Source organism: Castor canadensis, chromosome 8 (assembly GCF_047511655.1).
Source record: "Castor canadensis chromosome 8, mCasCan1.hap1v2, whole genome shotgun sequence".
In the NCBI taxonomy this organism is placed as follows: Eukaryota; Metazoa; Chordata; class Mammalia; order Rodentia; family Castoridae; genus Castor; species Castor canadensis.
This window is the reverse complement of record NC_133393.1, coordinates 131,678,701-131,704,347: the sequence shown is the minus strand read 5'-3', so window position 1 is coordinate 131,704,347 and position 25,647 is coordinate 131,678,701. Positions and strand designations below refer to the sequence as shown.

General features: G+C 39.5%; 1 protein-coding gene and 1 pseudogene across 4 annotated transcripts in view; one reads left to right on the top strand and one right to left on the bottom strand.

Moving 5' to 3' along the window:
- Positions 1 to 25,647, bottom strand: part of Cradd (CASP2 and RIPK1 domain containing adaptor with death domain) — a 213,163-nt gene that overhangs the window by 64,952 nt on the left and 122,564 nt on the right. The window lies entirely within an intron of this gene.
- On the top strand, positions 7,639 to 8,611 carry LOC141425814 (G protein pathway suppressor 2 pseudogene; annotated as a pseudogene).

Sequence of the window (25,647 nt, the reverse complement as noted above, 5' to 3'; positions counted from 1 at the left end):
GTCTTCAGAATTGGATTGTAACTAAAGCAAGGAAGTTACTACAGCTTTTAGACTACAGTACACAGAGATATCTGGTGACTTATCAAACTCATCACAGTCTTTAAAAAGAAACTCTAATGTATTCTGAGAAAACTTAAGAGCAGTAGCTGTTATACTTGACTTACCCTTCATCTGTAACTACCATTTATTAATTCTCAGCATCTTTGTTCCACAGGTACTATCAATAACCTTCCCAGAGTTCTGAGAAGGTAAGGATCCGGGAGGTTAAAGCAAGTGCAAACTAGGTTGGGCTGTGAATCCAGAAGTCTCTCCCTCAGCTTTGGTTCCTAAGTATGGGTTTCCTTTTCTCTTTCTCCCTTTCTTCCTCTCCCCACTCTCCACCAGGAGGTTTTATTTCCCAACTGTTTTGCTTGGTGTGAATTAGAAGAATGACACTCTAATTGGAAGATGAAGGAGCTAGCCACATTTCAACAGTAAAGGAGGGGTGATGATTTAGAAGGAAACAAAATCTTAATTGTGATGCTTGTCCAAGGGCCTGACCACAGTATTAATGGCTCATCTTGAAGAGTAGACTATGACACCAGCAGACACCCAGGCCACATTTCATTGTTCTCCTGGGACATGGGGACTTCCTTAGTTCCAACCGAATCTCATAATCTGGGTATGTCAGCACTTGCCAAGAGCATCAAGATGAAAACTTGAAGTCCCCTCAGATGTAGCTGGTCTACACCTGGATATCCAATTCCAACTTCCAGATATTTGGAATCCTACGTTAAGGACCTTTAAATGTGCCTGCTGTACATATATATCCACTTTTTACAATTTAAGGGCTTTGTGTTAGATGGTGTATTCATTCTCTATTGCTGCCACAGCAAATGATCACAAATGCAATGACTTATAACAGTGCAAATGTATTATCTTACAGGTCTCCAGGTCAGAGGCTGACATGGGTCTCACTGAGCTAAAATCAAGCCATCAGCAAGGCTGTGTTCCTTTCTGGAGGCTAGGGGCAGAGGGAGGGTATGTTTCCTTGTCTTTTCCAGCTTCTAGAGAGTGCCTGTATTCTTTTGTTCATGGCCTCATCCTCCATCTTTAAAGCCAGCAGCCGTGGGTCAAATCCTCATGCCACTTCTCTCTGGCCCACTCTTCTGTCTCCCTTTCCCATTTTTTCTTGCTGTTAGGTTGGGCACATCTAGACAGGCTAGGGTAGTCTCCCCTTCACAAGATCAGTACCCTTAATCACAGCTGCCAAGTCCCCTTTGCCATGCATAGTCATGTATTTACAGACTCTGAGGATTGAGACATGGACATCTTTGTGAGGAGGCATTATTCTGCCTACCACAGATGAATTTTGTTTATTTTCCATTTCAGCTGGAAGTAATTTGGGACTTCTGCTTCTCAGAATGCCAGGGGAGACAGATCTCCTGAGTTAAGACTTGCTAACAGTTTATTGGCAAAGCAGAGCACTTACATTTTTTTTTTGGATGGTTTTAGATGCTTAGTGCTAAAAGGTGGATGTGGAATGGCTCTTAAGAGAGAAACTGTATTTATTAAGATAGGCTCAACTACTCTACTACAACTATTTCTTTTCTTGCTCACAAACTGTTCTGGACATGTGAACAAGTTGGAGGGCTGGGCCTCCTCCATACAATAAATCCAGAACTGAGCCAGATGGAGGCTGACAGCTTCCAAGGCTGTCCTGGGGGCTACCGCCTCCACTCCAGCCAACCCAGAAGAAGCCAGCCTAATGGGAAAAGGAACATGAAAGAGAGAGCATGAGGGAGATTTTTATGGGTCAAGCCCAGAAGTAGTGCACATCTCTATTTCAATACCATTGACTAGACCTCAGTTTCCCTTAATTACAAGGAAGGCTTAGAACTGTAGTATGGCTGTAAATCAGGAAGAAGAACAAGAGGCTAGTGAGCAGATGTCACTATACCAAAAAATCATCCTGATCTACTCTAACCTCTTCCCAGAATGTAGTATTCTTATCAGCTTCCAGCAGTCCTAACAATTACCATCCATGGCTCTGAAGCATGGGATTTTATCTCAGAAATAAAACTGGAATTTGAGGCTAAAAGGTACATTTCAATGGCACAACTCATCTCCTCCTTCTTCACTCTCCACCCTGACACTGGGGAGAGTTCCAATCTGTTATTAGACTCATTATCTCCATGACTCCCTAAGAACCTTTAAACAGAAAAAAGGCCAGCTGTTGGAAGACTTCCTCCATCATCCCCAGCTTCCACTAAGAAGTCCCTTAGGATGTGAGGTGCTGCAAGGGCCACTGACAAAGATGTTGCACCTCCCTCCTTTTCCCAAAAGGAGGCAGGATGGAAGCTGAAGTGATTTGGAAAGGGGTGTGCTGTTGTGGCATTGACAGCTGTCTCTACTCTGTTTTCACGCTGAAACACCAAGGACTAATATATTAGGGCTCAATGAGCCCTAATTTAAAGGAGGGCCTAATAAGTATGTCTCAAGATAACCAAATAGATGAGAAAGAAAAGTTCCTCAGAGATAAATGCCGGCTAGTAAGTGTGGAAGAAATGCTGGAATTAGAAAATTACCATTTTGTATCCTCTTCATGAAATACTGGAAGCTGGCAGTGATCATCGGTGGACATTGAACCATTGTGTGAACTGCTGATCGGGAACTTTCTAATGCAGAGATGAAAATGTCTGACCCTTTTGATGCATCTTAAATCAGTGCAAATGGGGCCTGCTAAGGTTGAGGCACACTTTGATCTGATACATTTGAAAGTATAGAACACCACCCACAAAGTATTCTTGCCTGAAATATTTAACCAAATGTAATCAGTTCTCTAGATCCAACTATCAACTTACAGGAAATACAAGGAACAGAAAAACATATCAAACACCATTGCAGGGCTAAAACCATCAAATCCAAGACACTTAGAATTGCACAAGATAACATGATCTGCCACTTTAATAGCAGATGTAATGGTAAATTTTATGTGTCAACTTGACTGGGCTTAAAGGTAACGTTATTTCTTAATGTGTCTGTGAGGGTGTTTTTAGAGGAAATTAGCATTTGACTTAGAAGATAATAAAGAAGCTCACCCTCACAGTGTGGGCAACAATCATCCAGTTCATACAACTGGAGAACAAAAGTGATGAAGGGCAAATTCTCTCTTCTTGACCTGGGATATCCATCCTCTCCTGCCCTTGGACATCAACTGACACTCTTATTGAACCTTCCATCTCTGACTGGGACTTACCACCATCCCTCCTTCTTATCCTCCCCTCCCCTCCCCCTCTACTTCACTGACTTACACAACTGGCTTTCCTAGTTTTCCAGCTTCTAGACAAGTTCTAAGCCTCCAGTAAATTTGCTATGTATCTATGTACCCATCTCTTTACCTACTATTGGTTCAGTTTCTCTGGAGAACCCTAATATAGTATATCCAAAAATAAATAAACCTTGGGGCAGTTGTTTTGTTTTTTGAGATAAGGTCTTAGTATATATCCCAGGCTGGTCTTGAACTCACAATTCCCCCCCTGCCTCAGTCTCCTGAGTGCTGAGATTATAAGTGTGCACCACTATGCCTGGCTTAATAAACATTTTTAAGTTTAATGCAAAAGTCATCATTGGGTATCCCCACTTTCTACTAGTCAACTGTTGTGATGTGGCACGTTCAGAGATGGATCCGTATAGTGTCTACAAAGTAAACAATACGGCACTGGCTGCTTTGGTGCAGGTTGTTCCAATAGAACTGTTTGCTGAACTAATGCAAAGCCTCTGTTCCTACAGAGACTTTGATTTGCCCTTTTCTTGGTGTGTAGCTTCTGATTCACAAATATTACCTGTGTATTTTCTCAGCAATTTAGAACAAAGCAGTTGTTCATTATTACATACCTTTATTTTGTTTCTGTAAGACACTAAAGGTTTATTCTATGAAATGTCTTTCAACAGAACACTGTCTTTCAAAGCACACTGTAGCCTGGACATGCTCACGATTAAATTCTATTATCTTTCTCAAAGAAAATGGACAGCTGGAGTAGAGTGAAGGGAACCACATGGTACTTCCTATGCAGAAAGGGTAAGTAACACTTCAGGGTACTTCTGTTGCACTTATATTCACGTGTGTGTGGACCAGGGATTAGAATGCAAAATGAGTTTCAACAAGTTGGAATGTGGCTGCTGTAAATGACTGACACGTGCTGCTCTCACAGCCACAAACACAGACACAACTTCAGATACTAAAGTCAAAGAACTCGAGTCAATTAAAATCGCCCATTAGATAAGCCAAAATAAGGTTACATTAATTTTTAGTTAAATATTGAAATAATAGTAGATAGTTCTCACAGAAATTTTGGGCCCCCTGGATACTTAGAACCCAATTTGAGAAATAATATAGTTCAAGTCCCTCATTTTAGTGTAAGGAAACCGAAATGCAGTCAGGTGGACACAGCTGCTCTTCCTCCTTCCCCTCTACCTCCTTCCTCAAATCCCTTCACTTTTCCCTCCCACACCTCTTCTCTCAGAGTTGTTGTTGGTTGTTCCTTTCCCTTCCCCACAGGTGTAAAAGGACCCGGCACTTCTATGACTAGAGAGCCAGGTTACAACCTGTCAAGTGTGGGAGGGCTGGTTGCTGGCTCAGATGAGTTCCCATGGGCCTCAGAGGCGCCAGCATTTCCTGGCCTGCTTTCCTAGGACTCAGCCACAAGGTTCAGTTTGGCTCTTTAGCAACCATGCAGTAATCAGAACAGCTGTGACTTGGCAGATGTGAGGTGTTCAGAAGCTGAGGTTGCTCCATCTTCTATACTTAGAGAAGAAGGATAAAGGTGAGAAACAGAATCTGACTCTGCAGCTCCTAGCTGTATGACTATGAGCAAGTCATTGATCTCTCTGTTTCTTCATCTATAAAACATTGCTATCTCATAGGGCTGTTATAAAGGTTGAGTGAGTTAATATATGGGAAATGCTTAGAACTGTAACTAATATCTCTGTGTTGTTACTCTGTCAGTCTTATTCTCACTACACCTCTAACTCCTCATTTCAGAAAAATTAAATGAAAACACTTCTGCTTTAGTATGCCTTTGCTAAATGTCTCCAACAACATTCATACAACAAATATGTGGACAGCCACAAAACAAGACAAAATGGTTTCCTGCCTTCAATAAGGTACATTCTCCAGGGAAACAAGAAAACTACACATTGTCAATCACAAACACTGCCAAGTGAAAAACTGAGGCATTTCAATTGAAACTTAAGGAAGAAGGCAAAGCTTCAGCTGAGTCTTAAATGATGTGGAAAGGGACTGTGCCTAATCCTGACCAAAACCCTAACTGTTTCTCTTAATAAACTAGCCAAAGTATAGGCTGGGCATTGTGGTACATATCTATAATCCCAGCTACCCAGGAGGGTGAGTAGGAGGATTGCAATCTGTGGTGGCCCCTGGGGGGGAAAAAAGCACAAGACTGTACCTGAAAAATAAAGTGAAGCAAAAAGGCCTGGGGAGTGTGGGGTGGTGTGAGGTCCATAGTTCAAACCTCAGTACCACCAAAAAAATAAAAAAGTTACCCAAAGCCTGAGTGATGTGACTGGAATAGAAAACAGCTGACTCAGGATGCAGCAATTGTGGGCTCATCCTGAAGTTCCTGCAGTGCTGGGCTGTTTGTTCACACAGACATTTCAGGTGTACTTGCCTCAGTATGTTCCTTTGTCTTGGTTTTTAATATTGCTGGTGGTACCTACTTATGCATTGCTATACTATTCTTTGTGCAATAAAGAAATCTTTAATAGAATTAAAGACCTATAACCACAGCAAGCACACATAAAATATAAAATATAGTAAGAACAGGTGAATTACCCCTTACAGTGGTATTAAAATTCTTTTGTCAAAAATTTTTAATTGGCACATAATATTTATACATATTCATGGGGTACAGTAGCAGTTGGCAAAATATGTCAGGTACCACCAAGATGTAACCTAGACATTAGCTGGGACTCTCACTGCCCTTCAATATGTAGGAAGAGTTGGCTCAAACTTCCACCAACTTCATAGCTGCTTTAAACCCAAAGCTTTCAAAATTATGGGGAGACTATGTACTCCCAGGATCCTGGTCACATGAATGTTGTCTTGACACTACACTGCATTGATTGTGATGTGAATGTGTGCCTCTCCAAGTTCACACCTGAACTCTATTGCATGCCATCAAGCACAAGCATGCACTTCACAGAAAAGCTTGGAGACCACAGGCAACAGCTGTATCATGGCTCTTCCTGCTGTCTGCTGATCTGCACTGATGCTTGGTCCCTGACCCTTCATTCACTTTTGTGCTAGTGTCTTCCCCTCACTCTCTGAACGACCAGTAAGTGCCTCCCTTGACTCATGAGAGCAACTCTGCCAATGTCCAGGCCTTTGGGCTTCATTTTCTTCCTGGAGTAATCATCCAGGGGTTTTTCCCCAAGATCATTTCCTTCATAAAGCAAATTCTGATGACAGATGTTCTCTCAGCAGCATTTTCATTTTCCCTGCCTCCTAACATTTACACGTAAGTGGAGGGGCTGATCCCAGTAGAAGCAGCAGCTGTGCCAAGCAGATGCAGTCTCAGCCAGGGAAAGTTGCACAGGTGGCCTAGGGACACAGCACATGATCTCAGGCTTAAGCTACCAATGAGACAACCAATGGTAAAAAAGGGATTTACAAAGGGTGACAGCTATAATAGAATAGAGAGGCCTAAGACCCACCAAAGCAAAAATCACTGATGTCAAAGGGACCTACTAGTCCTAGGGTTTAGGAAATAAAGGCTTTGGCAAAACTTCGTAAGAAAAATTATAACCTTGACAAGGAAGGGTTGTCTAGCCCCACAGAAATGTTTTCATTGATCTAAAAAGTAAATTCTTAATAATTAGAAGGAGTAAGTATTATTCAAATAATCATGACAAAAGAACAGATTTCTAGTTATACTCTGCAAAACTGTCCACTGTGGCAGAAAAATTTTTCAATGACTTAAGTTTTGTATAAAAATTCTCAAGATACAATTCTTTGAGAAAAAGTCCAAAAGTCCTTGGAAAATAAAAAAGAAAAACTTTTCTTCCCAACCACTCTATCAAGTAGACACAGATTATTATTACACCCTCTGGATAAGTAGATAACAGTAAATCTAAAATTGCTCAATCAAGAAAATTCTTAAAGTGCTGATAACTCTAGGATGTGACAAAGGAGTTCACTTTGTCAGGAACTTCCCTACTAAGAGAATACTATAGAATCTGTTCAGATCCCTGCGACACTCCTAGTCCATCCCAGTCTAACAGTCAAATTTATGTCCTTACTCTTGTCTTGGCTATTTTACAAAAAGCTGCTCTATTGTCACATTAAAATTAGGATTTGAACACAGCCTTTTGTTATATAAACAAGCTTAGGAAAGGGCCTTCCTAGTAGCTGATCTCACTTAACTAGAAATTTATGGGCTGTTTTCTAAAGAAGAAAAACAGAAGGGAAGGGAAAGGAAGGAGAAGATTGACAACTAAAAATAGGCAGAGAGAGAGATGGGCTTCCGCCTCGGTGTGCCACAGTCCTCCTGAGTACCCGCTGCCCAGCAGACCCCATCCCAGGTCTGGCAGTCAGTGACCGAGCCAGGTGCTCGCGGCCCAAGCGTCTCTGACAGCACCATGCCCGCACTCCTGGAGTGCCCCAAGCTTTCCAATGCCATGGCCAGGGCACTGTACCGGCACATCAGGATGGAGTGGGAGTGCAAGTGGCAGGAGGAGAAAGAGGTGGACAAAATGATGGAACAGAAATGAAGGAGGAGCCGGAGAGAAGGAAGAAAAAAGAGATGGAAGAAAGAATGTCACTTGAGAAAACCAAGGAACAAATTCTGAAGTTGCAGGAGAAGCTTTTGGCCCTCCAGGAAGAGAAGCACCAGCTTTTCCTGCTGCTTAAGTTTTGCATGAGGAAGAAAAACAGAGGCGGAAGAAGCAGAGTTGACCTGACCACTCTGACCCCAGCGGCCTACCAGCAGGGCCTGAGAGTTCACACAGGAACTCCCTTCCTTAGCATACAGGGGAGCCATGGAGGACATAATCGTCCAGGAACCCTCATGTCAGCAAACAGAGCCAAACAAATGTTTGGACCCCAAGTGTGGGCTCAGCAGCTGCTTTCACAGGGACCCCAGAACATGGGCAATTCCAAGACAGCCAGGTAGTGCCTATGGGACTGCTCAGCCCCCACCTCACTATGGGTCCACACAGCCTATAGTCCTAATCAGCAGCTCAGAGCACCTTCAGCATTTCCTGCAGTGCAGTGCCTTTCTCAGCCACAGCCTCAATCCTTTGCAAAAGCAGATGGAACATGCTAACCAACAGACTGGCTTCTCTGACTCATCCTCCCTGCATCCCATGCACTCCCAGGCTCTGCATCCAGCCCCTAGTCTCCTTGCCTCCCCTCAACTTTCTGTGCAGATGCAACCAGCAGGAAAGCCAGGCTTTGCCACTACCAGCCAATCTGGCTCTCGGCTCCCCTTCATCCAACACAGCCAGAACCCTCAATTCTACCACAAGTGATAGTCAGATTTTATCTTCAATCCATTCCTCCATCCCCCATGGGTGAGGGTCTGCCCCATGTGACCCAGGTCAATAAAATGTACCTACCATTGAAAAAATAAATGAAATAAAAATAGAGAAAGATTAGAAGAAGCAAGTGTGCCTTAGATCAAAGAACAGATGAAGCTGTTACTCTTTTGCTGAGAAGGGGGGAAGGTCCTGGCTCTGCCGATGAATGATGTGAAATTCAAGTGCTCTGGAGAAGATGACATGCAAACAGCCATGAAACAGTGCTATGTTTAAAAAAAAACTGGACAAGACTGCTCTAGATGTTGCCCAAGGATATAATGTGACTTAAGACAGCTGAACAATCTTTTACCCAGTATATAGAGTCCAAATGAGCAGGGCATTGGGGATGGGGGAATTAGTCCAGGTTAAAACTTCATAGATGAACCCTTACACGCAAAGTTCTCTGATCCTCAATCACAAATAGAAGTCATTCATTTGTTCATAAATGCAATAAATATTCACCTCCTATGTATTTCAGATGTTGTTCTAGGCCCAGAGATGCAGTACTAAACAAGACAAAAGTAACTGCTCTTCTGGAGTTTATAGGCTAGCAGCAAAAATTAAATGTACAAATAAAACATGCATGCCTTATATAAATTCAAATAAAATAGGCTATGGGTCAGAGTGTGACTGGGGCTATATAGATATTCTAGACAGAGTGGTCAGAGAAGACTTCTCTGGGAGGTGATTTGACTGTGACTTAAATAATGCAAGGAAGCCAGCCTTACAGTGAGAAGAAGGGTAAAACACCCACTCCATATATTTGAAGAACAGCAAGGGGACCAGAGTGACTGTAGTAGTGAACCATGGGAGAGAGGTAGGAGTTAGGGATGGATGCAGGCAGAGGCAACATCAAGAAGGAGTTTAGATTTTAAATAAGTACATTGGGAAGCCAGTGAGGGATTTTAAGTGGGTGAGGAGTGACACTGTATTTAAGAAACCATTCTGCTTGTTATTTTCATGGATTGCAGAGGGCAAGCATAGAAGTAAAGTGATAGGTTAGGAGGTAATACAAAAGTCCAGTGAAAAATGGCAGAGGTTTGCACTGAGGTTGTTAGCACAGCAGGTGAGAGAAGTAAATGGGTTTGGGTAACACTGAAGATGTTATCATAGAACAGGAAGGTGAAGTATAATGGAGAAAGTAGGGGTGAAATTAAGAGTTCTGATTTGGACACATTAAATTTGAGATGTCTCTTAGACATTCAAGTCTGGAAATGAGGATTAAAAAGGTAAGTCAGCAAACAAGGTATTAAAACCAACAGGTCCAAATGAGAATATCCAGAGAAGGAGTGTAGAACAACTCAAGGATCTAGCACTGGAGGTTTTTCCAACAGGTCTTTGGAGGAATGATCCATGAGGTGTAAAAAAACAAGAAACTGTGAGTTGACATCAGCTAAGAAAAAAGAAACAAGGAGTGACCTATTTTATCAATTGTTGCTGAAAGTCAAGTTAACACAAGAAGACAGAATTAACCACTCCATATGGATATGGAGGTCAGCAGTGATGTATGCAAAAGCACTTAAGTGGATTGGTGGGGATGAGAGACAAATGAAGAGGACTGAGCAAAGAATGGAAGATGAGAAAATAGAAATGAGGTATGCAGATGTTTACAGAAGCCCTGCTCTAAAGGTGAGCGAGAAATAGAGTAAAAGAGGAGTCAAGAAGTTTGGTTGTTGGTGATGTAAAAGTTTTATTTTGAAAGACTCAAAAAAGGAGAGAAGAGTATGAAACCCCATGACGCCCAGCTTTAACACCAACTCCTCACCACATTTCTTTCATCTGTTCCTCCATTCAGTCCCAACTCCCCACCCATAGGATTATTTGAAGCAAAGCCCAAAAAAGTTTTTGCATTTTGTGGTCCTGGGATTTGAACTCAGGGCCCTGTGCTTGCTAAGCCAATGCCTCCAGCCCAAAAAAGTTTTTAAGTAAGAAATAATGTTGGTTGTGCAAAAGGAAAAACAGAAAATTCTGTTATACTTTCACTGAGAAAATAGATAGATTGACTTCAATAAAATGCGTAAACTTTATTCTTAGAGTAAGGATTCTGATGGGCCTTGCAGGGCTTTCAGGCAAGCAACAATGGATGGCAAAACACGACCTTCCATTGGTTCTAATGGACAGAGGAAGTCAAAGTTCCCAGTCTTTTGTCTACTTTTTTTTTTCTCTTTTTTAGTTTCATATCTGTGCATGCATAAGTAACACACCTTATTGAGGAAATTACTTAGGATTACTAAAATTAGTACATTCCTAGAGTTTGTGGGTGACTCTCATTCAAAATTATGTTAAGAAGCCTGATTGTCACGTCTGGCCCTGCTGCAGAACACATTCACAAATGGTTGGAATTTCTGTAAACTGGAGGAAGGAAGCCCTAATCATCCATGCATGTCTTCAGTTGCTTATGGTTGGCAATTCTACTGTTCTTGCTTTTTACTACAGATTAATTACCTTCATCAGCAACTATTTAGGCTATGTGGATAACTCCTCAGTATGTAGTGATGCCATATTTGAATCAGTTAATTAATTTATGTTAATTAATTAACTTGCCACCTGTTCACTCACAGTTTATCTGGGGTTCTGGGTGCAGAGATTTGAGACAGGAAAACCTTAAAATCTAGAAAATTCTATATATTGCTAATTTTTTCTATGGATTGGAGGAAACTTCATAATTTTGTTTTAGCTGTGTTAAATCTCAGTCCTGTTGAGACAGTACAGCAGTTCAGAACACAAACTGGACCTTGAGATACTGCATTCAAATGAAGGTTCTGCCACTTAGTACCTCTGGGACCTTGGCAAGTTACTTTTCTGTTTTTGTTTCCACATCTATAAGTGGGGATAAGAAGGGTACCTACTTCAATTATTAAAATGAAAAATTATCCTAACTGGAATATATGAGTTCTGTATTTTCTTATAGAAAATATTTCTACTATACCACTACAACAATAATTGCTATAACTAGCAATTATAATTCATCATACCAGAGATCTAAGAGAGGGCAATCTGAAAATCACTACTGTATAACTGCAAACCTACTTATGTGGTAGATCCAATAACATAAATGGTGGCTAGCTTTCTACTAAAACCTATTTGACTCATAATCTAACCAAACTATTCACTTCAAGTACTAGTTTGAACTCTGGATCTTTGAACCATGTAGGGTAGAGAGCAGTGAGACATGAATGCCTCCCTGAATCCTGGGCCAGCATGAAACATTATAAAATAGGGAGAGGAGGCCTCCAACCTCTTACCTCCTCTCTGTAAGTTTCTCTTACCTCTAATGCCATACTTTCTAAGCTCCAGATACCTGATAATTGATTTTCTCCTGAGTCTTTTACTGACACCGACCAGGCCAATTATCCCATAAGGTATTCTGTTTCTCAGAAATGAACTATTCTAATTGCCTAACAAGTGCAAGGCCCTGAGTTTGATTTCTGGTAACACTAAAAAAAAAAAAAAAGAACTATTCTCTAGGTCTTCCTAGCTACATGCAATTGAAAAAAAATGCCTTGAAAAAATTAATGGCCACTTATATATGGATAGCAACATCTGAAGATTCTCAGAAGTATTTCTAATCATAATTTCTAACTATTACAGATTAATGCAGAGTAACAAAGCAAAGCGAAAAGATTCAACCAGTCTGGAAATCAGCTTTGAGATAGAAAGGTCCATTAGCACTATTTGCAGCATTTTCTTCCCTCTGTCTATTTTGAAATATAGTATTTATTTTATATTATTACTTTAATTGGTAGATAATTATATATATTTACAGGGCAAAATGTGATATTTTGATCTATGTACATATTAAATCAAGCTAATTAACATATTCATCACCTCACATATTTATATTTTTTGGTGTAATGTGCAATTTAAAAATGAATATTACGTTGTTAACTACAGTCACTAGTCAATAGTCAATAGTCCTCAAAAGCTTATTCTTCTTGTCTGGCTGAAGTTTTATACCCTTCGACTAACATCTATCCAACCATGCCCTGCTCCTGGCCCCTGCTAACATCCTAGTTTCACTTCTATGAATTCAACTTTTTTTTTTTTTTTTTGGTGGGACTGGGGTTTGAACTCAGGGCTTTCCATTCACAAAGCAGGTGCTCTACTGCTTAAGCCACATCTCCAGTCCATTTTACTGTGGTTATTTTGAAGACTAGGTCTCATGAACTATTTGCCCAGAGTAGCCCTCAAACTGTGATCCTCCTAAGCTTAGCCTCCCAAGTAGCTTGGATTACAAGCATGAACCACAAGTACCTGGTTTGAATTTAACTTTTTAAAATTCACATATAAGTGAGATCATGAGCTACTTGTCTTTCTGTACCTGTTTTCTTAACATAATGTCTTCCAGGTTCACCCATTTTCACAATTGGCAGGTTTCTTTCTTTTTTTTAAGGCTGAATGGTATTCAAGGTGTGAATCTTTACATGTGCTTCATCCATTCATTTACAATGGGCACTTAAGTTGATTCCATATTTTGGCTATTGTGAGTAATGCTGCAATGAACACGGACTGCAGAAATCTCTTTAATATTCTGACTTCACTTCCTTTGGATATATACCCAGTAGTAAGTAATAGGATTGCTGGGTCATATGGTAGTTCTATTTTTTTCTTTTTTAGGTTTTGAGTAATTTCCATACTGTTCTCCATAATGACTGTACAAATCTACATAATATAGTAGTTTATAAATCTTTTTTCTATAACAGCTCCTATGGTAGCAGAGATCTCAGTGTCTAAATGAAGAAAGAAAAGTCAGGGGAAGAATGTGTTAGCCATGTGTAGGTCTAGGAAGAGTGTGTGTGTGTGTGTGTGTGTTGTGTGTGTGTGTGTGTGTGTGTGTGTAGTATGTTTATAATGTGTTACTTGGAGGAGCTACTGATACTCAATAATTACTGTTAATTGTTTTATTTTACTTTTTTCTTTTGGTATAAGATATGATTCTTGTTCATAATAAATTCACTCCTAATCAAAATTTGGAACCTAAAGAGTCAATTCCTAAGGTCAGGGGCAAACTTGAGAATTGTGCTTAAACCTGATCAACTGAATTGTTTTTTCTATTTAGTCATAATTTTAATTTTCCTAGTATAAGGTCTTTTGTCTAAGGGAAAGTAAGCGAATGAACCACAGATTTCATTCTCTGACTTCACTACTATAAAGATTTGGGGCATTTCCATCAAGAGACCATATTAAGAATGTGTGGTTCAAGTGGCAGAACACCTGCTTTGCAAGCATAAGGCCCTGAGTTCAAACCCCAGTCCCATCCAAAAAAGAAGAAGAAGAAAGTAAAAGAAGCCATATAAATATTCAAAAACTACTATAGACTCTAAGCTAGAAAACTATAAACAAAATAGAAATTCAAGACCTGTAAAAATAAATACATGAACACCATGGTTGCAACAGCTGACCTTCAAGTTTACCTTGAGTTTCTTGAAGGCCAAAAAGAAAGCACGGCATCTATTACAATTACTAGAAAGGACAATGCATATTGTTTCCATCCAGAGAAGCAAAGTTCTGCCTGCAGCTGGGCTCACGTGATGTCTTTCGAATGGGCTGAAACTCTGTGGCCTTGAGGAGCAGGGTTAACAACATCCTAAACTCTGTGACCTTTGGCCAGACTCAAACTGCTTAGGAGTTCCCATGAGCTCCTTGGAGGAGTAGGAATAGCTCACACTCAGTTTATGCAAGCAGTACAAGCTTACCATATTCTAAAACCACAACTACTACCCAAGAGGACTTACAACTTTATTCTAAAGAGTTCACACTACTTTTACATTTTCTGAAATCCCCAGTTAGGGAATTTGTGGAGGAAGACAAAACACAAAATAACATGAACCATGTTTGGGTCACCTTTCTAGAATACTATTTTCTATAAACATCTCTTTTCCAAGATTTCCTTATTTCCAGAATGATGAAGGAATACAATGTTTTAACAACTGTAATAAGACAAACTTAACATAAAATAAATTATAAATATTCAAAGTATGCAACTTAAATTAACACAATTACACATATGTATATAAGTGTGAACGAGTTAGGACAATCAAAATAATACACATATCTTCCATCCCCTTCAAATCTCTGTGAATTCCTCTTTATCAGTCTTCTCCCACTGTGTTCACTCCCTCATCCCAAGCAACCATGGGGAGAGGAACTGGGAGTTGAACTCAGGGCCTTGTGCTTGCTAGGCAGGTGCTCCATCACTTGAGCCATGCCCACTCAGCAATTTTTTGCTTTAATTCTTCTTCAGATGTGATCTCACATTTCTGCCCAAGGTCAGCCTTGTATTGCAATCTCCTACCTACACCTCCCGCAAATCTGGGATTACAGGCATGCATGCTCATTGAGATGGTTTCTTGCTAACGTTTTGCTCTGACCGACCTCAAACCACAATCATCCTCCTCTCCACCTTCTGAGTAGCTGGGATTATAGTTGTGAACCACTGTGCCCAACCCTAATTGATTTTGATTTTTGAAAGCCATATGATTGTTTTAAAAATTAAAAAAAGTAAAATCTATGCTTAACATTATTATTTTGCACATGTTCCTAGCCATTCCCTGTATATTATAAAACTATTAGCCAACCTTTCTATCTCTAAAGTTATCAACGTTTGAATTCTAACACCCAACTTCTGGTTCTTGCATGCTCTTGAGAGCTTACTGTATCAAGACTGTATGCATACCTGCTCAGGAAAAGTAATGAACCACACTTCCCTTGACACACACCTCCAGATTCCCAGGGACTCCTCTGGAGGTAAATTAGCCACACTCTGAAAATAAGTGACTGCATCAGGCATTCCTAGCCTCTGTAGGGAGAAACATGGACCTAGCCTCTCAGAGAAAGGTTGGCAGCTCTGAAAAGTAATATGTTTCTGTCAATTGACATAGGAACTGGAAAAGGGAAAGATGAGGAGGGGATTTTCAAAAAGTAAACCACCTCCACAGTCTCTGACCTTTGAATGGCTGACTACCAAAGATAAAACATACAAAGAACCCACGTAAGGAAGAAGAGGCCAGAGCTGTGAAACAAAGTGCTACAGGAGCCTGAGGAAGGAGAGACATTTCCATTTCAGAGTGGTCAAGGCTCCATTATCAAAAGGTCAATGATGGCCATGAGGACCATCATCAACAGTTCCCAAAATCCTCTCACACACCCTATGTCCTCTGACTCCCTGCAAGAATGCAGTGAAAGAGTGCTGAGCTCCTTTGGAAGGTGAGAAAGTTGAGGCTTAGATGGGTCAAGTGACTGCAAAGGACAGACAGCAGTGTGCCTTCTGATTCCAATGCTAATGCTTTTTGAACTCCCCCAGCACTTTGGGTGGAGGATATACTTGAAAACCACTTCAAATCCTCCAACTAAAATCAAGAACATCATTCTACCAACGGCTCAGTGATATATTTGGTAAGGAAGTACTGCAAAATCATAGCAGGTGCTATGGCAGAGATGTAAGCACATTCCAGTGAGCATGAGATGACCATATTTCAAGTGCAATAGAGGGGCTTGCTACTTCATGGAACTCCAAATAATCTTTTAAGGAAGGAACAGGATAATGGCAATAGCACTATTATTTACACTCCAGTTACTTGTTGCTAAGTTTGTATTCTTGAAGATCAGGCTCCTCGAAGTGAGGCATACTTCTACATAACATCACCATCATCACCACCCTGAGTTCCAGATGATTTTTGATGCCTGCCCACAAAAGGTATGTGTAGAATGAATTAAAGAGGTCAACAGACCACACCACAGGACTCTGATTCTAATGTGAATCACTCTGATGGGAAATTTATTTGCCTCTATATATGATATAATAAACATAGTAAACAAATAGGCACCCCTTTCTAGTTCTGGTAAGTTTTAAAGAATTTGGTGTAAACATGTATCTCTTTCGATTACCGTCAATCACAGTGGGGACACCATCTACTAGACTTTTTCCTACAGAGGAAACCCTGTCTTGTGTTCCCCACCATCAAGGTGGGTTTTGATGCTTTACAGGTTCTACCTCCTAAGTAAACAACATACCTTTTTAATTTCATTGTCTTCTACATCCAATAGCAAATGGAAAATGTATCCTTCCATCTGGTGTCTCTTAAGACAACAAGTGAAATGTAAATTGAAGAGAATTTAGAAACTATACAAAAATACTACCTCCATCACAAAGGTGGTTGGAATTAACAAGCAGAAGATGTCTACTATGTATTAGATACCACGTGACCTGCAATCTTTCAGAAATCCTACAAAAGGGATACTATCATTCTCATTTCTATAGATGAAGAAATTTAAAACTTTGAGAACTGAAGTACAGCTATTGGGGGACAGAACTAGGTTTAAGTCCAGTTCTGCCAGAATCCAAAATCCCGTCCCTTACCTCTAGGTACAGAGTATGTGCCAGAAGTCTAAGACAGAAGGCTCACTGGCCAGCCACATGTGGCTTAAAACATTAAGTGAATTAACAAAAATGAATGTTGAAAACATGGAGTTTTACATAAAATAGAGATTTGTGCCTCCACTTTGCCAAACTAGTTCATTTATTTGTCGACATAGTCCAGGCAGATAATGCATTTGAGTATGTGATCCCTGATGTTCCCTGCTGCCTCTCCAATACTTTAAAGCCAAAACCAAACTAATGCTCCACCTGACCTGAACATCCCAGAGGAATTTAAAAGTCACGTTTTGATGAAGTAGGAAGTAGTCAGTAAGATCAAGTATAAGCCCCTTATGTTAGAATCTAAGTGACTTCCTCATGGTCACAAGCTATAGAACAACATCCTAAGTGTCATTCTTGTCTGCACTGCTTCCCAGATTCTCACTGATATCCAAACGTATGGTTTCAGTTAATGACCTGTGAAGTGGGGTATCAGTAATCCTTCAAAATGCCTTTTGAAATTACTGTCATGAACTTGCATTTCCAATAAACACAGCTAATGCTGCCAAGATTTCAAGTCTATTTTCCACAAATAAATCACTGTTTGTGTATCCATTCCTTGGTTCCTGTTCCTGTTCTGCCAAGAGCTATTAGGAGCAGCCATGGTTGGACACTGGAGGGAAAAGAAGCTTGGAGAAGTTCCAATGAAGCATGTTTGAGTATGTTTGATCTCCACAGGTCAGGGATCAAGAAGATGAGGAAGATGAATACCATTCATACCAGGGGGTGACTCAAGCATACTATCTTCTGGAGTAGACATGATTTTTATTTTCATTTCTGATGTTAGTTAAAGAGAATCAGCTTGAGTCATTTTTAAATATTTCATAAATAGTAAAGCATATTCCAATTATATAAGGTGGCAAAATTTTTCCCCCTTACTCCCCAAAGTACTAAACTTATTAAATTTTTATCTTAAAACTTCTTCCCCCAGACCAGGAAAAGATACCCCAAAATAGTTTTTCCAAGTGTAAATTACTTTTAGAGGTGCTTGATATATGCATTATCAAATTTAGTTTTTTTTTTAAGGCAAAATACTATGCTGTACTTACTCCAGTATCTCTATATGTGACTGAAGCCAGAAACTGCATTTGTCAAAGTATCATCCTTTTGAGGAAAGTACATCATATTAATAATGAATAGGTTTAGAATTTCAACATGAACAGGTTCTATGTTTTTTAAACAAATCAATAGAGAATAGCTACCTCCTTATTAAGCAGGACAGATTTTATTGTGGTATTTATAGCAAAGTGGCATTTCATTGCCATTTGTTTTCATTTCATGTCTGACCTACTTTCTTTCTGATAGTCTTGAACGAATATCCATTCTGATGACCTTTAACTGTCATGCAGGGTAGCCAGGCCATGTGGCTTGCCCACTAGATGGTAAGTCAGTCTGCATGCTGTGCCCTAGTATCTCTGCCAGAGATTTGCCATGTGTGCGCTATCAGTCTCTTTATCTCTTTCCACTTGACTCCAGGCATCTGCAATATTGAAAAGATGAGCTGTGGCACAGAACAAAGGCTTTGCAATATGTCCTGAAAGCCCATCAGAGCCAAACCATGGCAGAGGGACTACTGAGTGTTTACCTCCTTCTGCTGGCTCTGAAGCTACACAGTAGACAGAGGGCAAAAGGCGCTGGGGTCACATGGAGTAGCTATGGAGCCCAGTCTGCCCCTTACCAACTCTACAACCTCAGACAAGTCACATAACCTCTCTGTGCTTCATTCTGCCACCTCAGCTATAAAATAGGATTACTGAGAGGGCTAAATGCGATTAAGTATTTATAGGGCTTAGCATAGTACCTGGCACTGGGTAAAAACTAAATTAATGCAGGCGACACTTATTATTCTTCCATTTTTAATGCCCTCACTAGGCCCTGAATGTGAGTAAAATTTTGTCATTCAGCTTGACTATATTTAGTACCTTGGTTCTTGAAGGAAATAACCATGCCAGGTCCATTAGTGCAATTTCCTAAGACCCAGTCAGGCATCTGTAGGGCGTAAATCATTATGTGAGTGAGACCAACCATGAAGTACTGCACTGCGGGTCTCACTAAGTCATGTAAAGCAGAAGGTACAAATCCTGCACACCCTGCAGCAAGCAGTCAGTGTGGTGTCTTGGTTCTCCTCCTTGACTGGTGACTACTACTTGTGACATCTAGAGCATGACACATGACAGATGGTGGTCAGGCCTGCACATGCCCACAGGCACACACAGGTTCTGCAAAAGCCAAAATAATTTTGCTAGGAAATAAAGCAAATAGTGCACAGGGGAAACTCAGGATTTCATTTGTTTGTTTGCTTTGACTTTTGTAGAATATTTCTTTCTTGCAATGGTCCTAAAAGTATTTTACAAACACATGAGAAATGAAATCAGCCATTTTCCCAGGCCTATATTTCTAGTAAAAAGATTATCAGATATATCTCATTGAAGAGCAAACATAAATACATGTTATTTTTTGGCTTCAAAGTTATAATTTGTAAGGCTTTACTCTTTTATGAATGTAGACAAAGTTTCTTCATAATGTCACTTTTATCACTGCTTGCCTTTGATTAGATATTTGTAATTGTTGCAATAAGAATGAGATCTTCATCATTCGTACAAGTGAGACATGCAGATGCTATCCACTTGATTTATTCTTATGTACTCATTATATAAAATGTATCCATTAACAAAATTAAAACAATATATAAAATCAAAGAACTACTCCTGGAAACCAGCAGAAAATGTATAAGAGCTTAGACTCTAGAGCCAGGCAGATAGTTTTGTGGGTGATGTGATTTGAATCACAAATGTCCCCCAAAGGCCATATGTTAAAGGCCTGGCCCACTGTCTTTTGGTGCTATTGAGAGATTGTGGGACCTTTAGGAGGTAGGGCCCAGTGAAAGGAAGTCAGGTCAAAGAGGGTGTGCCCCTGAAAAGAGACACCAGTACACTGCCCCCTACCTACACTTTCTAGTGACCCTGAGGTGAATAAACCTCTGCTGTACACTTTGGCCATGATGTACTGTGTCTCTACGGATCCAAAGCGATAGGCCAAGTAACCTGGATTGAAAACTCTGAAACCATGCACTAAATAAATCTCTCTTCCTCCTAAGCTGATTATCTCAGGTATTTTTATTGCAAGGACAGAAATCAAACACTGTGGGCAAGAAATTTAACTCTCAGGCTTTGTTTTCCTCATCTGTAAAATGAGAGTAACAATAGTACCTACACCTTGAAAGGCTGGGAGCACTGGAGCAGTGCCTGGTGCAAAGTGTGGCTCACTACGTGATCTCTGAAGAAACAGAGGATGGAGGGAACGTGAAAGGGGAGGGAGGGAGGAGAACATGGAGAGAACAGTAGTGACTCCCTCAGTGTAAGTGGTTATAACCCAGGCCTGTCAGGATTCTGCCTCTCAAGTAGTAAAACTTGATTATTTTATCAGATAAAATTCTCAAGAACAACACAGTTGAGAGAAAAGTGTAAAGAACTCCATGAGCCCATCACCAAACTTCAACAATTACTAATTCTATCATTCTGGTTTTATCCAAATTTCTATACACATTTTTTTCTTTCACTAGAGCATTTCTAAAAGAAAATCTTAGGCATCATGTCAAGTCACTATGAAGTACTTTTAATAATTAAGGACTATTAAAAAAATAATCACACACTGGGGACATGGCTCAAGTGGTAAAGCAACTGGCTAGCAAATGTGAGACCCTGAGTTCAATCCCAGAACCACCCAAAATAATAATAAATAAATAATAGCTACAACATCATTAACACTTAATAAAACTATTAAGAATCCCTTAATAACATGTAACAAACAGTACATTCCATTTTCTACTATTGTTTTAAAAAAAATAAAGGTTATTTTTATAGCTAGTTTGTATGAAACAAGCTCCAAATAAGGTTTGTACCTGCATTTGCTTTACAGGTCTTGTTGTCTTTTAATTTATAACAGTTCCCCCTCCCGACTTTTTTCTGACATTTATTGGCTGAAGAATTTAGCTTATTTTTTTATAGAACATTCTATATTCAGGCACTGGCTAATTTATATCCTGTGCTGTTTAACATGTTCCTCTATCTACTATATTCCCTGTAAACTGGTAGAGTAGACCCCTCTTATCTGGAGCAGTTTTGTGTTCTGTGGTTGACTGTGTTCAATTATCCACAAATAACCACACTTTAAAAATAATAAATGGAAAATCCAGAAATAAATCATTTAAGTTTTAAATTGTGTGCCATTCTGAGTAGCATGATAAAGTTCCATGCTCTGACCTACCAAGGATAATCAATGTATATGCTACCTATCCATTAGTCAGTAGCCATCTTGGCTATCAAATTGACTGTCATAGTATCTCAGTCCTTGTGCAAGTAACACTTACTTTGCTTATTAATGGTCCCACTGTGTAAGAGTAGTGAAGCTGGCAATTCAGATATGCCAAGAGAAGCCATGAAGTGCTTCCTTTATGAGAAAAGGTGAATGTTTTAACTCAGTAAGAAAAAAAAAAACAAAACTATGCTGAGGTTGTTAAGATCTATGGTAAGAATGAATCTTCTGACTGAAATTGCAAAGAAAAAACAAAAAGAAATTCATACCAGATCTGGGGATATAGCTCAGTGACAGAATGCTTGTCTACTGTGTACTGGGTTTGATCTTCCAGCACCACATAGAAGGAAAAGAAAAATTCATGCCAGAAGGGTGAGTACAGTATGATAAGATTTTGAGAGAGAAAACATTCAAATAACCTTTATATAGTTATAATTGTTCTAGATCATTATTAGTTATAATGGTTAATCTTCTAATCACTTTCTCTAATTTACAAATTAAACTTTATTGCAGGTATATATGCAAAGGAAAAACATAATATATTTAGAGTTCAGTACTCTCTATAGTGCAGGTTTCCCCTGGGGTCTTAGAATATATTCCCCATGGATTAAAAAGAACCACTGTAGTTTGACATGGAAGTTTGATGAGATTTTGGTTCAACCTTAGGGTTGGTTAAGAATACTTCATCTTAGGGCACAAAGCAAGCCTCAGCAAATATAAGAAAACAGAAATTATACCGTGCATACTATCTGATCACAATGCAGTAAAAGTGGAACCCAACAACAAAAGTAAAGACAAAAAACATGCAAACAGCTGGAAACTAAATAACTCATTACTTAATGAAGAATGGATCATCGATGCAATAAAAGAGGAAATTAAAAAGTTCCTAGAAGTCAATGAAAATGAAAACACAACCTACCAGAACCTATGGGACACAGCTAAGGCAGTCTTGAGAGGAAAGTTTATAGCCATGAGTGCATATATTAAAAAGATTGAAAGATCCCAAATCAATGACCTAATGATACATCTCAAACTCCTAGAAAAACAAGAACAAGCAAATCCCAAAACAAATAGAAGGAGAGAAATAATAAAAATAAGAGCTGAAATCAACGAAATAGAAACCAAAAAAACCATACAAAGAATTAATGAAACAAAAAGTTGGTTCTTTGAAAAAATAAACAAGATCGATAGACCCCTGGCAAACCTGACTAAAATGAGGAGAGAAAAAACCCAAATTAGTAGAATCAGGAATGCAAAAGGGGAGATAACAACAAACACCATGGAAGTCCAGGAAATCATCAGAGACTACTTTGAGAACCTATATTCAAATAAATTTGAAAATCTAAAAGAAATGGACAGATTTCTAGATACATATGATCATCCAAAACTGAACCAAGAGGAAATTAATCACCTGAATAGACCTATAACACAAAATGAAATTGAAGCAGCAATCAAGAGTCTCCCCAAAAAGAAAAGTCCAGGACCTGATGGATTCTCTGCTGAATTCTATCAGACCTTTAAAGAAGAACTGATACCAACCCTCCTTAAACTGTTCCACGAAATAGAAAGGGAAGGAAAACTGCCTAACACATTTTATGAAGCCACTATTACACTTATCCCAAAACCAGGCAAAGACACCTCCAAAAAGGAGAACTATAGGCCAATCTCCTTAATGAACATTGATGCAAAAATCCTCAACAAAATAATGGCAAACCGAATTCAACAACACATCAAAAAGATTATTCACCATGACCAAGTAGGCTTCATCCCAGGAATGCAGGGGTGGTTCAACATACGAAAATCAATCAACATAATAAACCACATTAACAGAAGCAAAAACAAAAAAACCTCTTGATCATCTCAATAGATGCAGAAAAAGCCTTTGATAACATTCAACACCATTTCATGATAAAAGCTCTAAGAAAACTAGGAATAGAAGGAAAGTACCTCAACATTATAAAAGCTGTATGTGACAAACCCACAGCCAGCATTATACTTAACGGAGAAAAACTGAAACCATTCCCTCTAAAATCAGGAACCAGACAAGGATGCCCACTATCTCCACTCCTATTCAACATAGTACTGGAATTCCTAGCCAGAACAATTAGGCAAGAAGAAGGAATAAAAGGAATATAAATAGATAAAGAAACTGTCAAAATGTCCCTATTTGCAGACAACATGATCCTATACCTTAAAGACCCAAAACACTCTACTCCGAAGCTTCTAGACATCATCAATAGCTATAGCAAGGTAGCAGGATATAAAATCAACATAGAAAAATCATCAGCATTTCTATACACTAACAATGAGCAAACTGAAAAAGAATACATGAAAATAATTCCATTTACAATAGCCTCAAAAAAATCAAATACCTAGGTGTAAACCTAACAAAAGATGTGAAAGACTCTATAAGGAAAACTATACACTTCTGAAGAAAGAGATTGAGGAAGACTATAGAAAGTGGAGAGATCTCCCATGCTCATGGATTGGTAGAATCAACATAGTAAAAATGTCTATACTCCCAAAAGTAATCTACATGTTTAATGCAATTCCCATCAAAATTCCAATGGCATTAATTAAAGAGATTGAAAAATCTACCGTCAAATTTATATGGAAACACAAGAGGCCACGAATAGCCAAGGCAATACTCAGTCAAAAGAACAATGCTGGAGGTATCACGATACCTGACTTCAAACTATATTACAAAGCAATAATGATAAAAACAGCATGGTACTGACACAAAAACAGACATGAAGACCAGTGGAACAGAATAGAGGACCCAGATATGAAGCCACACAACTATAACCAACTTGTCTTTGACAAAGGAGCTAAAAATATACGATGGAGAAATAGCAGCCTATTCAATAAAAACTGCTGGGAAAACTGGTTAGTAGTCTGCAAAAAACTGAAACTAGATCCATGTATATCACCCTATACCAAGATTAACTCAAAATGGATCAAGGATCTTAATATCAGACCCCAAACTCTAAAGTTGATACAGGAAAGAGTAGGAAATACTCTGGAGTTAGTAGGTATAGGTAAGAACTTTCTCAACGAAACCCCAGCAGCACAGCAACTAAGAGATAGCATAGATAAATGGGACCTCATAAAACTAAAAAGCTTCTGTTCATCAAAAGAAATGGTCTCTAAACTGAAGAGAACACCCACAGAGTGGGAGAAAATATTTGCCAGCTATACATCAGACAAAGGACTGATAACCAGAATATATAGGGACCTTAAAAAACTAAATTCTCCCAAAACTAATGAACCAATAAAGAAATGGGCAAGGGAACTAAACAGAACTTTCTCAAAAGAAGAAATTCAAATGGCCAAAAAACACATGAAAAAATGCTCACCATCTCTAGCAATAAAGGAAATGCAAATTAAAACCACACTAAGGTTCCATCTCACCCCTGTTAGAATAGCCATCATTAGCAACACCACCAACAACAGGTGTTGGCGAGGATGCGGGGAAAAAGGAACCCTCTTACACTGTTGGTGGGAATGTAAACTAGTACAACCACTCTGGAAAAAAATTTGGAGGCTACTTAAAAAGCTAGACATTGATCTACCATTTGAACCAGAAATACCACTCTTGGGGATATACCCAAAAGACTGTGACACAGGTTACTCCAGAGGCACCTGCACACCCATGTTTATTGCGGCACTATTCACAATAGCCAAGTTATGGAAACAGCCAAGATGCCCCACTAGTGACAAATGGATTAAGAAAATGTGGTATCGATACACAATGGAATTTTATGCAGCCATGAAGAAGAACGAGATGTTATCATTCACTGGTAAATGGATGGAATTGGAAAACATCATTCTGAGTGAGGTTAGCCTGGCCCAAAAGACCAAAAATCATATGCTTTCCCTCATATGCGGACATTAGATCAAGGGCCAACACAACAAGGGGACTGGACTTTGAGCACATGATAAAAGTGAGAGCACACAAGGGAGGTGTGAGGATAGGTAAAACACCTCAAAAATTAGCTAGCATTTGTTACCCTTAACGCAGAGAAACTAAAGCAGATACCTTAAAAGCAACTGAGGCCAATAGGAGAAGGGGACCAGGAACTAGAGAAAAGGTTAGATCAAAAAGAATTAACCTAGAAGGTAACACACACGCACAGGAAATTAATGTGAGTCAACTCCCTGTATAGCTATCTTTATCTCAACTAGCAAAAACCCTTTTTGTTTCCTATTATTGCTTATACTCTCTCTTCAACAAAATTAGAGATAAGGGCAAAATAGTTTCTGCCAGGTAGCGAGGCGGTGGGGGGGAGAGGGAGGGGGCGGAGTGGGAGGTAAGGGAGGGGGTGGGGGCAGGGGGGAGA